Source organism: Schistocerca piceifrons, chromosome 6, assembly GCF_021461385.2.
Source record: "Schistocerca piceifrons isolate TAMUIC-IGC-003096 chromosome 6, iqSchPice1.1, whole genome shotgun sequence".
NCBI lineage: Eukaryota > Metazoa > Arthropoda > Insecta > Orthoptera > Acrididae > Schistocerca > Schistocerca piceifrons.
The window spans coordinates 503,728,171-503,741,755 of record NC_060143.1 but is presented as its reverse complement, the minus strand read 5'-3'; positions in this window follow the sequence as shown (position 1 = coordinate 503,741,755).

Below are 13,585 nucleotides of genomic sequence, written 5' to 3'. Positions count from 1 at the left end.
TATAGAAAAGGCAAAGCAACCTTCGGTGATAATATTAAGAGTGCAATAGGAATTCCACTGTTAAATACAGAGCAGACAGCGGATAGGTGGAAAGAGACGCTGAAGGCTTCTATGAGGGAGAAGATTTGTCTGATGTTATAGAAGGAGAAACATGAGTCGATACAGAAGAGTCAAAATTTAAAGGAGCTTCGGAAGACTTAAGATCAAATAAGGCAGAAGATAACACACAATAAGAATCTCCAAAGTCAGAGGGTGAAGTGGCAACAAAAGAAATTTTCGCATTGGCGTGTAGAATGTATAGGTCTGGTGTTATGTTATCTTACTTTCCGAAAAAAATCGTCCACACAATCCCGAAGAGAATAGGAGCTGATACGTGCGAGAATTATCTTACAGTGAGCCCAACAGTTTATGCATCGAAGTTGCTGACAAGAATAGTATACAGACGAATACAATATAAAATTGAGGATGTTGTAGATGACGATCAATGTGGCTTTAGGAAAGGTAAAGGCACCAGAGAGGCAGTTCTGACATTGCGGCTGATAGTGGAAGCAACACTAAAGAGGAATCAAGAAACGTTCACAGGTTTTGTACCCCTGGAAGAAGCGTTCGACAGTGTAAAACGGAGGAAGAGATTCGAAATTCTTAGGAAAATAGGAGTAAACTTTTGGGAGAGAGGGGTGATACACAGCATGTACAAGTGCCAAGACCGAACAGTAAGAGTGGAATACAAAGAACGAAGCTTTCGGATTAAAAATGGTTTCAGACGTGGATGGACTGAAAGAGTCCGGTTAAATTTACACATCGAAGAAGCAATGGTGGAAGTTAGAAAGAGGTTCAAGAGTGGAATTAAAATTCAAGGTGAAAAAGCATCTCAATGATAAGATCCACTGATGACACTGCTATCCTCAGTAAAAGTGATGAAGAATTACATGATCTGTTGAATGAAATAAACAGTCTAGTGAGTACAAAATATGGGTTGAGTATAAATCGAAGGTAGATGAAGGCAACGGGAAGTAGCAGAAATGAGAACAGCAAGGTACGTAATACCAGTAATGGTGCTCACAAAGCAGAGGAAGTTAAGAAATACTGCTTCCTAGCCAGGAAAATGACCATGATGTACGGAGCAATGAGGGCCTTATAAGCAAATTAGCACTGGCAAAAAGGGCATTCCTGACCAAGAGGAGTCTACTAGTATCAAACACAGACCTCAACTTCAGAGATAAATTTCTCAAAATGTATGTTTGGAGCACAGAAATATATTGTAACGAAACATGGACTGTGGGAAACCCGGAAGAATAAACAGGAAGGAAAGAGAATCTGTGTGTTTGAGATGCGATGCTACAGACGAATGTCAAAAATTAGGTAAACCATAAGTTGAAGAACGAGTATTCTCCACTGAATGGAGAGGAAAGGAATATATGAAAACCACTGGAAAGACGAAGGGACAGGACGCTACAACATTTGTGAAGACATCAGGGATAATTTCCATTTTATTAGAGGGTTCTGTAGATGATACAAACTCTAGAGGAAGACAGAGACTGGAATACACCTAGCAAATAATTGAGGACGTAAGTTGCTAGTACTGCTCTGAGATGAAGACAATGGCACAGAGAATGAAGTAAATGCATCATATTGTGTCCTTTTAATATTGTATTGCATGTGCTACAGCTTCACTTTAAAAATAGATGCACTTCATATCAATATCCGCAAGTTCTGAATTGGCATGACCCACTTGTGGTGTCACCGCCAGACACCGCACTTGCTAGGTGGTAGTTTAAATCGGCCGCGGTCCATTTAGTACATGTCGGACCCGCATGTCGCCACTGTGTGATCGCAGACCTAGCGCCACCACAAGGCAGGTCTCGTGATACGAACAAGCACTCGCCCCAGTTGTACGGACGACCTAGCTAGCGACTAGATGTACGAAGCCTTTCTCTCTCATTAGCCGAGAGACAGAATAGCCTTCAGCTGAGTTAATGGCTACCAACTAGCAAGGCGCCATTAGCCTTACAGTGATTGTAATTAAAGTCTCCTGTGTATCGTCAAGAGCGATGTACCACAATGATTGATTAAAGATAAGTATTAATCCAGCGACGTACTTTTCTTCATAGCATTAATTACGTAGCCTCTTCCAGTACTTCACGCCCGTCTGCGTTAGTCTAGCGTGCATTTTCAGCCATCTCGATCTACAAGGTTTTGGCCCAGCTGCCGACACATCACCACTCATAAAAAACAGTTAGACTTTATGACATGTCCATCATCATTATACCTCCTCAGACCTCCGCCATTGAGAATAAGTAAACATCTGTTAACATTTTCGCGTCTTGAGCGTTACTGTCTCTGAAATTAGTGAACCATTGTGTTAAAAATACTGCTCTCCTCGTAAGGGCGTAGAAGTCAAAATTCCATTGTATAAAAAGTTCAGCTGAAAACGGCCATCTTGCTTGTTTGTAAAAATTCGCTATTCTTCGGTCACAGCCACGTAGTTGCCTATGCTTCTGAATGCATTGTTAATCTACAGGTAAGTGAGACATTCCCTTAAGCCTCTTCATGCGAAAATGAACTGTTGCTCTAAGTGTCCGGATAAGTACCACAACGTAACTGTTCTGCGATGTGATGGAGAAGGAAATGTCTAAAATGCATTTAGGTGAACTACAACGTGAAGAAAGTTGTCAGCTTTGAGCAAAGAAACAAAGATACATCATACTTTCACTCCTGGTGCGATAATTCAATTGAGTAAAATGATATTTTCTTTATTGTGGCAGCCTAACTTTCAGTAAAAGATGTAATGTAACTTATACTCAGAAGCCAAATCTGACTCACTTTTCGCCGGCGCCATAGAATTCTACACCGTTAAAATTTCTCTAGAGACGAACAGAAATTTATTCCACTAAAACCAAAATAACCTTCATTATATTCGAAAACAGATTCGTCACAGATAACTGAAGCACTATCGCATAAACAACAGTTTTATTCGCCTTATCGAGAACGTTAATTTCTCAAAATGATGCAGACTGTATAAACGCTGCTTTTTTGTTTCACGAGCACTTTTCGGTGCCGTTACTCGCAATCAGCCGTGACACATGTGGAATTTATTATTCCATTTATCGCCGTCCTGACTCCGAAACAGATTGTGTAAGCACTACATAACTTTTAACGAGTGCTCGTCAAACTTGATGAACTAATGCACGCTAAAACTCCTCGGAAAACTTTGGATTTTACTGCGCAGCAAGCATGAGGTCGCCCGGTATGACGAGACTTGGCTCAGAGATTTGTGATACGACGCATTATAGCGGACTGAAGTAACAGTGGTTACTCTGATGCAGTTCTGTTCCGTACTATTTCGTTTAACTGTAACGACATTTAGCTTTCATCAGTTCACAGGGCAGTCCCAGGGCACAACAATTGAGGTGTACGTTGCAGCAGTTAAAAAGTTTACGAGAGCTTGAATGCAAGAACTGACACAGAAAAAGAAACATTCCGAGTAGTACGTCCAATCAAGTGTGCTGTACGTACTCCGTTTAAATATTATCTAAACGAAGTTATGAAAGAGTGAATGGAAAAGTATGATGGAATGATGGTACACATAGATGGAAATTACCTAAAATGAATAGTGATGAAGGAAGTTGTAGAAACATGCAGTAATGCAGGATTAACAGTAAATACATCTAAAACAAAATGTCTCTCTGTAAAAAGTAAAGGCCTGAGTCAGCGTAAAGAAAAGTCAAACCAATGTGCTGTGAAATGAAAAGTAAGGGTGGTAACATTCAGAGAGTAGTGGGATTTCTAATGTTAACTGTGGAGGGAACAATTGGTAGGTGGAAAGGGTAAACTGGAGGCCTCTATGAGACTGGCGATCTAACTGCTTACGTGACAGAGGAAGAAACTGGAATCGATACGGAAGATATAGGGGATCTGGTATTGTAATCAGAATTTGAAGCAGTTGGGAAGACTAAAGATCGAATAAACCAGAACGGATGGATAAAGTTGCACTAGAATTTATAAAAACATTCGGGGAAGTGGCAACATGAGGACTATTCACATTGGTGTGTACAGTTATGGGACAGGCGTTATATTCAATTACACTTCGGGAAAAACGTCATCCACGCAATTAGCTAGATTGCAAGAGCCGACAAGTGCGACAATTATCGCACAATCAGCTCAACAGCTAATGCACCCAAGATGCTGACAAGAATAATATACAGAAGAATGGAAAATAAAACTGAGGAACGGTTGAATGACGATGAGTTTGGCTTTAGGAAAGGAAAAGGCACCAGATGGGTTGTTCTGACGTTGCGTCTGATATTACAACACCACCGAAGAAAGAGCAGGGCACTTGCACAACGTTTGTCGACTAGGGAAGAAGCGTTCGACACTGTAGCATGGTGCAAGATTCTTAATATATACCTAAAAGAAGCATTGACGAAAATAAAAGAAAAAATCTGAGAGTGAAACGAAAATTCAAGGTGAGAGCATATCGATGTCCAGATTCCGTGACGACATTGCTGTCCTCAGTGAAACTGAAGAAGAATTGCAGGTTCTGTTGAATGGAATGAACAGTCTAATGAGTACAGAATATGGATTGAGAACAAAGCGAAGAAAGGTGAAAGCAATGATAAGTATCAGAAATGACAACAGTCTGTCACTGGCATGAAAGCCATTCTTGGCCAAAAGAAGTCTTGTAATACCAAACATAGGAATTAATTTGAGTATGAAATTACTGAGAATATACCATCAGCGCACAGAGTAGTATGCTGGTGAAACGCGGATAGTGAGAAAACTGTAAGAGAAGATAATCGAAGCGTTTGAAATGTGGAGTGTTGAAAATTAGATGGACTCATAAGGTGATAAGTGAGGAGGACCTACGCAAAACCGGGAAGAGGAGAAATATAAGGGAAACACTGACAAGAAGAGGGGACAAGATTATAGAAAATCTGTTAAGACATCAGGAAATAACTTCCATAGTACTAGAAGGAAGTGTAGAGGATATAAACTATTGAAGTAAACAGAGACAGAAATATATCCAGCAAATAATTAAGGACGTAGGTTGCAAGTTCTGGTGAAAAGTTTGCCACAGGAGAGGAATTCTTGTCGGACCGCATCAAACAAGACTGAAAAGAAAGTAAGGGAAACTAGAGGCATGTCCCAGAAGCGTCAGAAACGTGTCAACGAATTTCGAGTGGTTGTAGAGGGTGTCTTGAGGAACAAATTGAGAGTGTGAAACCGTGTCCGGAAACGTCATCCAACGACACGACAGAGGATCGAAGTAACAGGCGAGGACGGCTGCTACCAGGCTACCTATTCGGCAGAGAACTGGACATCGTACGCTGACGGACAGAAGATAGAACATCTCGCACTAGTGTTTGTTATGCCGTGATCGCGTCTAGTTGACACGATTGCCATCGGAGCTAGCTGCCTCGGAGACAGGCGTTGCCTCTACAAATGCGATGCTGTCGTGCCTTGGTCCATGGGTCTCCAACTGAAGTTTATTTTTCTCCTGTTTTCCTAAAAACATTGAACATTTTAGTGTTCCAGGAGAAAAATAAATTATGGAAACCCATGTTCGAACCCGCCATCCATCGAAGCAACGGAGCATTATGTTCATAGTAGACAAGGCATTTCAGCTTTGTAGCTACCTCCATCTTCTCCACCGGCGATTGTGGCAATCAGTCGTTATCACTGAAAGAAAGCAACATTGCGAGACGTTTCACCTGCTGTTCGTCAGCGTAAAAAGTCACTTGTGTTGCCTAAGGAGTGGCCTAATGGCAGGCGGCCGCATCTACCTTCACAATAAGATTGCAGAATAGCGTTTCCGGAAATGGGTACCAATCTTCGATTTGTTCCTCAAGACACCTTCTATAGCCCCCCCCCCCCCAAATTTCCTGCAACGTTTGTGTGACACCCTGAATAACACTATCACATATACAAATACAGTTGAGGAATGGCTAAAGTATAAATATCTTGGAATTAAAATCTTAGATCAGGCTTCCAGTAAACAACAAATTAGGCAGAGGAGAACACAAATTAAACAAGCAATCAATAAGCTGAATTCCATACTTCTGTCAAACAAAATTTAGAGAAATATTTTTGTATGTAGCTCTGATTCGAGGCGGAGCTCTGGGGAACGACAAAACAAGACAGAAGACTGGAAGCATTGCTAATGGAGTTTTTGAGGAGAAGTAGAGTTCCTAGGTGAGGGTAGACCCCGAATAAAGAAATCAAGAAGCGAATGGAAACTTCCACCTACATCATCATGAAGTAGAAAAAGGCATTGTAAACGGTACGGGCATGTAATGGGATTAGTGGTTGAACGATTGCTGAAAATGTACTTTATTAGTGAAACTTCCTGGCAGATTAAAACTGTGTGCCCGACCGAGACTCGAACTCGGGGCCTTTGCCTTTCGCGGGCAAGTGCTCCACCATGTGAGCTACCGAAGCACGACTCACGCCCGGTCCTCACAGCTTTACTTCTGCCAGTATCTCGTCTCCTACCTTCCAAACTTTACAGAAGCTCTCCTGCGAACTTTGCAGAACTAGCACTCCTGAAAGAAAGGATATTGTGGAGACATGGCTTAGCCACAGCCTGGGGGATGTTTCCAGAATGAGATTTTCACTCTGCAGCGGAGTGTGCGCTGATATGAAACTTCCTGGCAGATTAAAACTGTGTGCCCGACCGAGACTCGAACTCGGGACCTTTGCCTTTCGCGGGCAAGTGCTCCACCATCTGAGCTACCGAAGCACGACTCACGCCCGGTCCTCACAGCTTTACTTCTGCCAGTATCTCGTCTCCTACCTTCCAAACTTTACAGAAGCTCTCCTGCGAACCTTGCAGAACTAGCACTCCTGAAAGAAAGGATATTGTGGAGACATGGCTTAGCCACAGCCTGGGGGATGTTTCTTCTACTTTGTTAGTGTTCACCACACAAGAGGAAAACAGACAGATCCCGTAAAAGAGGAAATATTAGAAGTGGAAGAGGATGTCCAACAAAGAAATTAAAAAGGTGATTTATTCATTCTTTCGTAATTTCTTCTTTACCCTGTTTGTCTATGTTGGTTGTGCATCCAGTACTATGGATGCAACAAGTCTCTCAGTATAGAATGTTCATCAGACACAGTGTCAGAGAAATTTCTTTATAGATGTCATGTTCACTAAGCTGGTGACTGACACATTCAAATGTCACATGGACCATCAATTGTCACTGATTACAATGTAACGTCACGTCAACGACAGTGCCACTGGAGTTCGAACTCAGGCTCGTACGGGGAAGGAATTTGAGGATATTAAAAGAAATCGTCCAAGATTTAAAAATGACAATAAACCTAAATACGATGATCGAACAGGAGTCTGAAACACTGTCTTCCCGAACTAAAGCCCAACGTCTTCGGTATGACACTGCTTGGCACGTTAAACACAATAGAGTATGAAAGTCTTACGACAATCCCACCTCAGCAGCAGTGATGCGAGTTTCAGTCGCCGTTTGATATATTTTGGGCAAAATCGACGTAGAGAAACTAATGGAAGTTCTTTGATTATTTTAAACAGAGGTAAAGGACGTTTCAAGATTTTCTATGTTTGCAAGTGGTAATAGACTACATCTGACTACAACCAAAGTTGCTATGTTTCATCAAAATACATTTGATGGAATTCGTCGGGGCTCTTATCAGTTTACCGATATTAATTCCAAACATCGTCTAGCATTTTACGATCCAGGTATCCGAATTTTCTCAAGTTTTTACATATGTTAGCACCTTCGGAATTAGAAGGAAAAAATATAGGACTTACGTGTCCCGACATGTGTCAAACCTGCCTTTCCCTTAAGCTATGTCGTAAAATAATGGTACACAAATCAAAATTTGGGAGGCTGAATGGGAACTTCAGTTAATAGTCTTAACCGTTGCGTTATCTCACAAGGCACTTATGAATAATTATTGTCCTCAGAAAGTAGACAAGACCACATGACGTAACATTAAGGTCACGATATGAGTATCGGGAAAACTAATTCCCCCTTCTGCCGAAAGAACGACAGAATTACGTGACAGCTTCTTACTGCGCTGTTGAAATTAAATATCCTAATGCACTTCTGTGAGAAAAGACAATTTTTAAAGCTCTAGCTATTTCAGAAACCGTTCTTTTCTTTTTTTTTTTACATACAGGGATGTAAAATGGAGGCAATAATGTGTGTGTGAAATCTTATGGGACTTAACTGCTAAGGTCATCAGTCCCTAAGCTTACACACTACTTAACCTAAATTATCCTAAGGACAAACACACACACCCATGCCGAGGGAGGACTCGAACCTCCGCCGGGACCAGCCGCACAGTCCATAACTGCAGCGCCTCAGACCGCTCGGCTAATCCCGCGCGGCAAAGGAGGCAATAAATCAAGCTGAATCTTTCATATCGTGCAGTTGGGTAAGGAAACTCTTCTCTCTTCAGTCTTGGAAGTATTAATTTCCAGCGTAAAACAGAAAGTTCCATTTCTACTCTGTTAGTATGTTTCGTAAGTACGATGACTGAGACACTCTTTGCTCTAACGTACTGTAAGACAATAATAAATTGACGGAAATGAAGATTAAAGATTTGGTGGACGAACATCAATTTCCTTCAGGAAGCAAGATTTACCGCAAAAGGAACTGTCATACAGCACGTAGTAATGGGAATCAGACCGAAAAATCGACATACCTTTCTACAATTTTGGAGAAGAAAGTGTATTCAGACGGAAATTTTCACTCTGCAGAGGAGTGTGCGCTCATATGAAACATCCAGGCAGATTAGAAGTGTGTGACGGACCGAGACTCGAAATCGGGACCTTTTGCACTTTCCCGTGAAAGGCAGATGGTCCCGAGTTCGAGTCTCGGTCCGGCACAGGGTTTTAATCTGCCAGGAAGTTTCAGGAAAAAGTATATGCTAATCGAATGTCGAACCATATGTTAAGAATCCTTAAATTATTTGAAGTGCAGAATCAGATGACTACTCTACAATATTTAAAATATTTTGCCGAAGTGATAGAAGATGGTGGTGAAATACAGGTTCTTTTTAAGACCGGTGCTGTAGAGGGTTGCAGTTTACTGCCACAGCCGTGCAAGGTGTGTCTCATCGAAACAATGAAAGAGGTGAAATCAAATATCAAAAGCCGGATTAAGGTACGAGGGGAATAAATACCTACACTCAGGTGCAAAGAGGACTTAATTCAAATGGTTGGATGCATGTAAGTCATAGAAAACTTGTTGAATGCGATGGACAGCATTCTTACCACAGAATAGGACTTAAGAATAAAATCAGATGAAAATAATGAGTAGTTGCAAGGAAGAGTAAATCAGACTGTTAACCATCAAAGATATCAGCTGTCTAGGATGCACACGTTGGCGAAACTAATGAAAATGTCTGAAGTAAATCGACTGATAGTGTTTTTCGATTAAAGGTGTCCACCAGTAACAGATATCTACTTGGGAATGAACAAGTTTGCAACAATCTACGTCTGGAGCATAGCACTTCACTGAATTGAAACCTTGACCATCAAAAATTCAGAGGTGAATTTTTGCGAGCACATAAGATTTAGTGCCACAGAAGAATGTTAAAAATGTATGTAAACTGATAAAGTATGAAGTGGAGTGTCGAAAAGAGTAGCTCAGGGAAAAACCTTACCCAACAAAGATGTACTTTAGTGGCACATGAGCTGCGGAATACGTAAATAGCAGTAGTAGTGCTAGTAGAAGCAGCACAAGATGGTAATTTATTTAGAAAGAGACACATATTGAAATATGCACACAAATCATAGGGTATACTGTGTCTAGTGAAATGAAATGTCCGTATACCATATTAGCCAGGAGTCTCCTTTCGGGAAGTTCGGCTACGTGGTACAAGTTTTTTTTTTTTTTTTTTTTTTTTTTTTGGCATTTCGGCACTTGCATGTCGATGGCTGTGAAATGATGATGACTACAAAACAAAAACCAGTCTCCGAGTGTAGAAAATCCCCAACGCAGCAGAGAATCAATCTCCAGATCAGTCGCATGGCACTCAGATGCATTAATGACCGACGGAGGCGAACAAGACTATGAAAGTAGCATTGACACGAAAATAGTAAAACTAGCTGAGTACCCGGCGTTGCCAGAGGACGTACCTATACCACTGGCTCATCTCCTCCTTCTCTCTTTCTCCATTTCTCCTTCTCTTTCTTTGTTCATTTTCTCTCCCTCTCCCGTGACATATGCTCAGGCCTCACAGTTCTGTCCACGCCCCCTCCCCCTTCCCCCTCCTTTCTCTCTCGCCCTCTCCCTCGCTCCCCTACATATTCTGCCTACACATTGTCACACCCATCCCAGTAGAATGTCCCTGATTCTTACCCCACATCATTTCTTTCCAGATAGTAACATACTGGGTGTTACAAAAAGGGACGGCCAAACTTTCAGGGAACATTGCTCACACACAAATAAGGCAAAGATGTTATGTGGACATGTGTCCGGAAACGCTCAATTTGCATGTTAGAGCTCATTTTAGTTTCGTCAGTATGTACTGTACTTCCTCGGTTCACCGCCATGATTTCATACGGGATACTCTACCTGTGCTGCTAGAACATGTGCCTTTATGGGTATGACACAACATGTGGTTCATGCACGATGGAGCTCCTGCACATTTCAGTCCAAGTGTTCGTACGCTTCTCAACAATAGATTCGGTGACCGATGGATTGGTAGAGGCGGACCAATTCCATGACCTCCACGCTCTCCTGACCTCAACCCTCTTTACTTTCATTTATGGGGGCATTTGAAAGCCCTTGTCTACGCAACCCCGGTACCAAATGTAGAGACTCTTCGTGCTCGTATTGTGGACGGCTGTGATGCAATACGCCATTCTCCAGGGCTGCGTCAGCGCATCAGGGATTCCATGCGACGGAGGGTGGATGCATGTATCCTGGCTAACGGAGGACATTTTGAACATTTTCTGTAACAAAGTGTTTGAAGTCACGCTGGTACGTTCTGTTGCTGTGTGTTTCCATTCATTGATTAATGTGATTTGAAGAGAAGTAATAAAATGAGCTCTAACATGGAAAGTAAGCGTTTCCGGACACATGTCCAAATAACATATTTTCTTTCTTTGTGTGTGAGGAATGTTTCCTGAAAGTTTGGCCGTACCTTTTTGTAACACCCTGTATATGCTAATTTTGGTTCAGTTATATAAGGGTTTAGGAGGAGCTGTTCACCCCGCAGCCTTGCCAGTGTGCACACATGTGACGTATACTTCACATATATTTCACATACTTCACTTGTATTTGTACACGTATTTCACCTCTATCTCTAGCGAATTTCGTCCTGCGGTTTTGTTTTCACGCCGCTTAATCTCTACGACGTAACGCCTCCTGACCACTGTGGCATAGAATGATATAATTTTGATATATTTGAATAGTATTTGGGTAATTTCTCACGGGTCAAGATAATATCATAGAAGTAATATATTTTAACGTCATGGCACAGCTCTGTTTTTATGTCGTATCTCCTGAACAATGTGTTGTACAGTGATATAATTTTCGACGTGCATTGGCTATATGAATACAGTGTGCAAAAGTGTAGTGAATCTGGTGTGTAGTAAGATGATACTAGTACCTTCTTCGCTCTTTGAAACCTTAGTAACCACGGCTAACAGTTTTGTAGTTCAGAAGTATACAAATTCAACTGTGTTTGCTTTAAACATTCGATTTGTCGTTTTACAAGAATTTCAATACATGTGGAACAGATGTCCATTAACATCTGAAAATTCAATAATTCAAGGAATAATGTAGGTGGAGAGGTAACAATTCAAAACACGCACTTAAAATGACTTGGGGTTTTATCGAAACGAAAAAAAGTGCACATAACACCACGATATGACACTTCGTAAGATAGAAAAGTAAAGCATAGCTTTTGAATTTTGGCAAAGACTATGTTTTTATAGCAAATACTCAACAAGTCTGCCGTTATAAAAACCTTAGTCGAGGGACAATGTTGTGAATACTACTGCACAACATATTATTACGTATGGTGGTAACTACCGACGGATGATGTCTTTTAGCAACCCTAATGTGGTCAGACGATCGCGGTGGACTTGGACTTGAGGTAACCCCACAACCCGAAATCACAAAGACTGAGACCTGGAGACCTGGAAGACAAACGACGATGGACGTCGCGGCTCAGTGCGCAATCGCTACAAAACACTGTGCTGGAGTGCCATCCTGCATAAGAGTAACTGTCAGCAGATGTTTATCAGCCAGGCTATGGATGATCTGGCTCCGCGTCTCACTACAGCTTAGTTTATACACTATTCTCATCCGTGTCACAGACGTGTTACTGCACAACGCCATCTGTTGGCGACTAGTTTTTGCACTTATTTTTAGTTTCGACAAACCCCATGCCATTTACGGCATGTGTGTCAATTTTTACCACTCATCTACATTATGATGTAATTCAGTAGGTTTTCAAATGTTAAGGGACATTTGCACTACCCTGTATTGGGATTCATCTGTTCTGAACATGAGACGGATTGACGTCTACATCACATGCTCTCATAAGGAACTGTGGCGTCAGGCTCATGGGGTACTTCAGCTTCACGCAGGTAAACGCTAGAGTGGAGACATGTATGGTCTGAAGCATAATAAACACACCTGGGTACATACGCCTGGACCGACATAAAAAATGGAAAGCAAATCATGTGACATAAAAGGATGACGTAACGTATGACTACATTATCTGTTCTTTATGTTTATATACTGAAGATGTGGGCGAAAATTTATACCATAGCCGGGAATCGAACCGGGGTCTCCTGCTTACTAGGCATATGTGTTAATCACTAAGCCACCTTGTCTCAGCAGTTCACGCAACTGCATGGATTAACCTGCCATGCCTCCCTGCTTGGTCCAAATTCTCACTGCCGCTCCAGTCTACTTTAAAATCGAGGATAGTGGTGTGCCAGGGTATTCCGTGCAGTCAGGTGAACTGTTGTACCAATGTAGCTTCGTGGCTAACGCCCCGACCTAGTAAGCAAGATACCCTCGTTGGATTTTCGGCCTTGCTACAAATTTTCACTCACCGCTTCAGTCTATATACATTGAGTCGTGCGCGGCTCGTATTCATGCCGTTTATTGCTTGGCATCTTGTCATTGCGGTTACGGCATCTCGTTTGTTATTCGATTTACTGGCCTTACTAAGTTACTGGCTTGCCTGCCGTGAGTGGCAGCAGCAGCGCTTATCGATACGAGTACTGTAGTACTATCAGTGGAACGATCGCTAGTATTTCCAGGTCCTGTTGTGTGGAATGGAGAGTTGCGAACGGACATCAAGTCGGTTGGCGGCGCAGCAGCGAGCAGGTCCGTGCAGCGCGAGGGCAATCCAGGACTGCTAGCGGCGTGCTGCCACTGCTGGATCGAGGAGGGGTAGCTGCTAGAGCGAAGACTTCGTTGCATACCGTTAACTGCTAATGCAACCTCGACTACTATGTGATCTCGCCTTTCGTCGGCGGGTTGTTGCTCCCAGGGCAGCTGAACCTGGTGGCAACGAGTGAAGTGTTTTGAGGCGGTGAAATATTGCAGCCGTTTTTCTCTACTTGTTATCCATAATT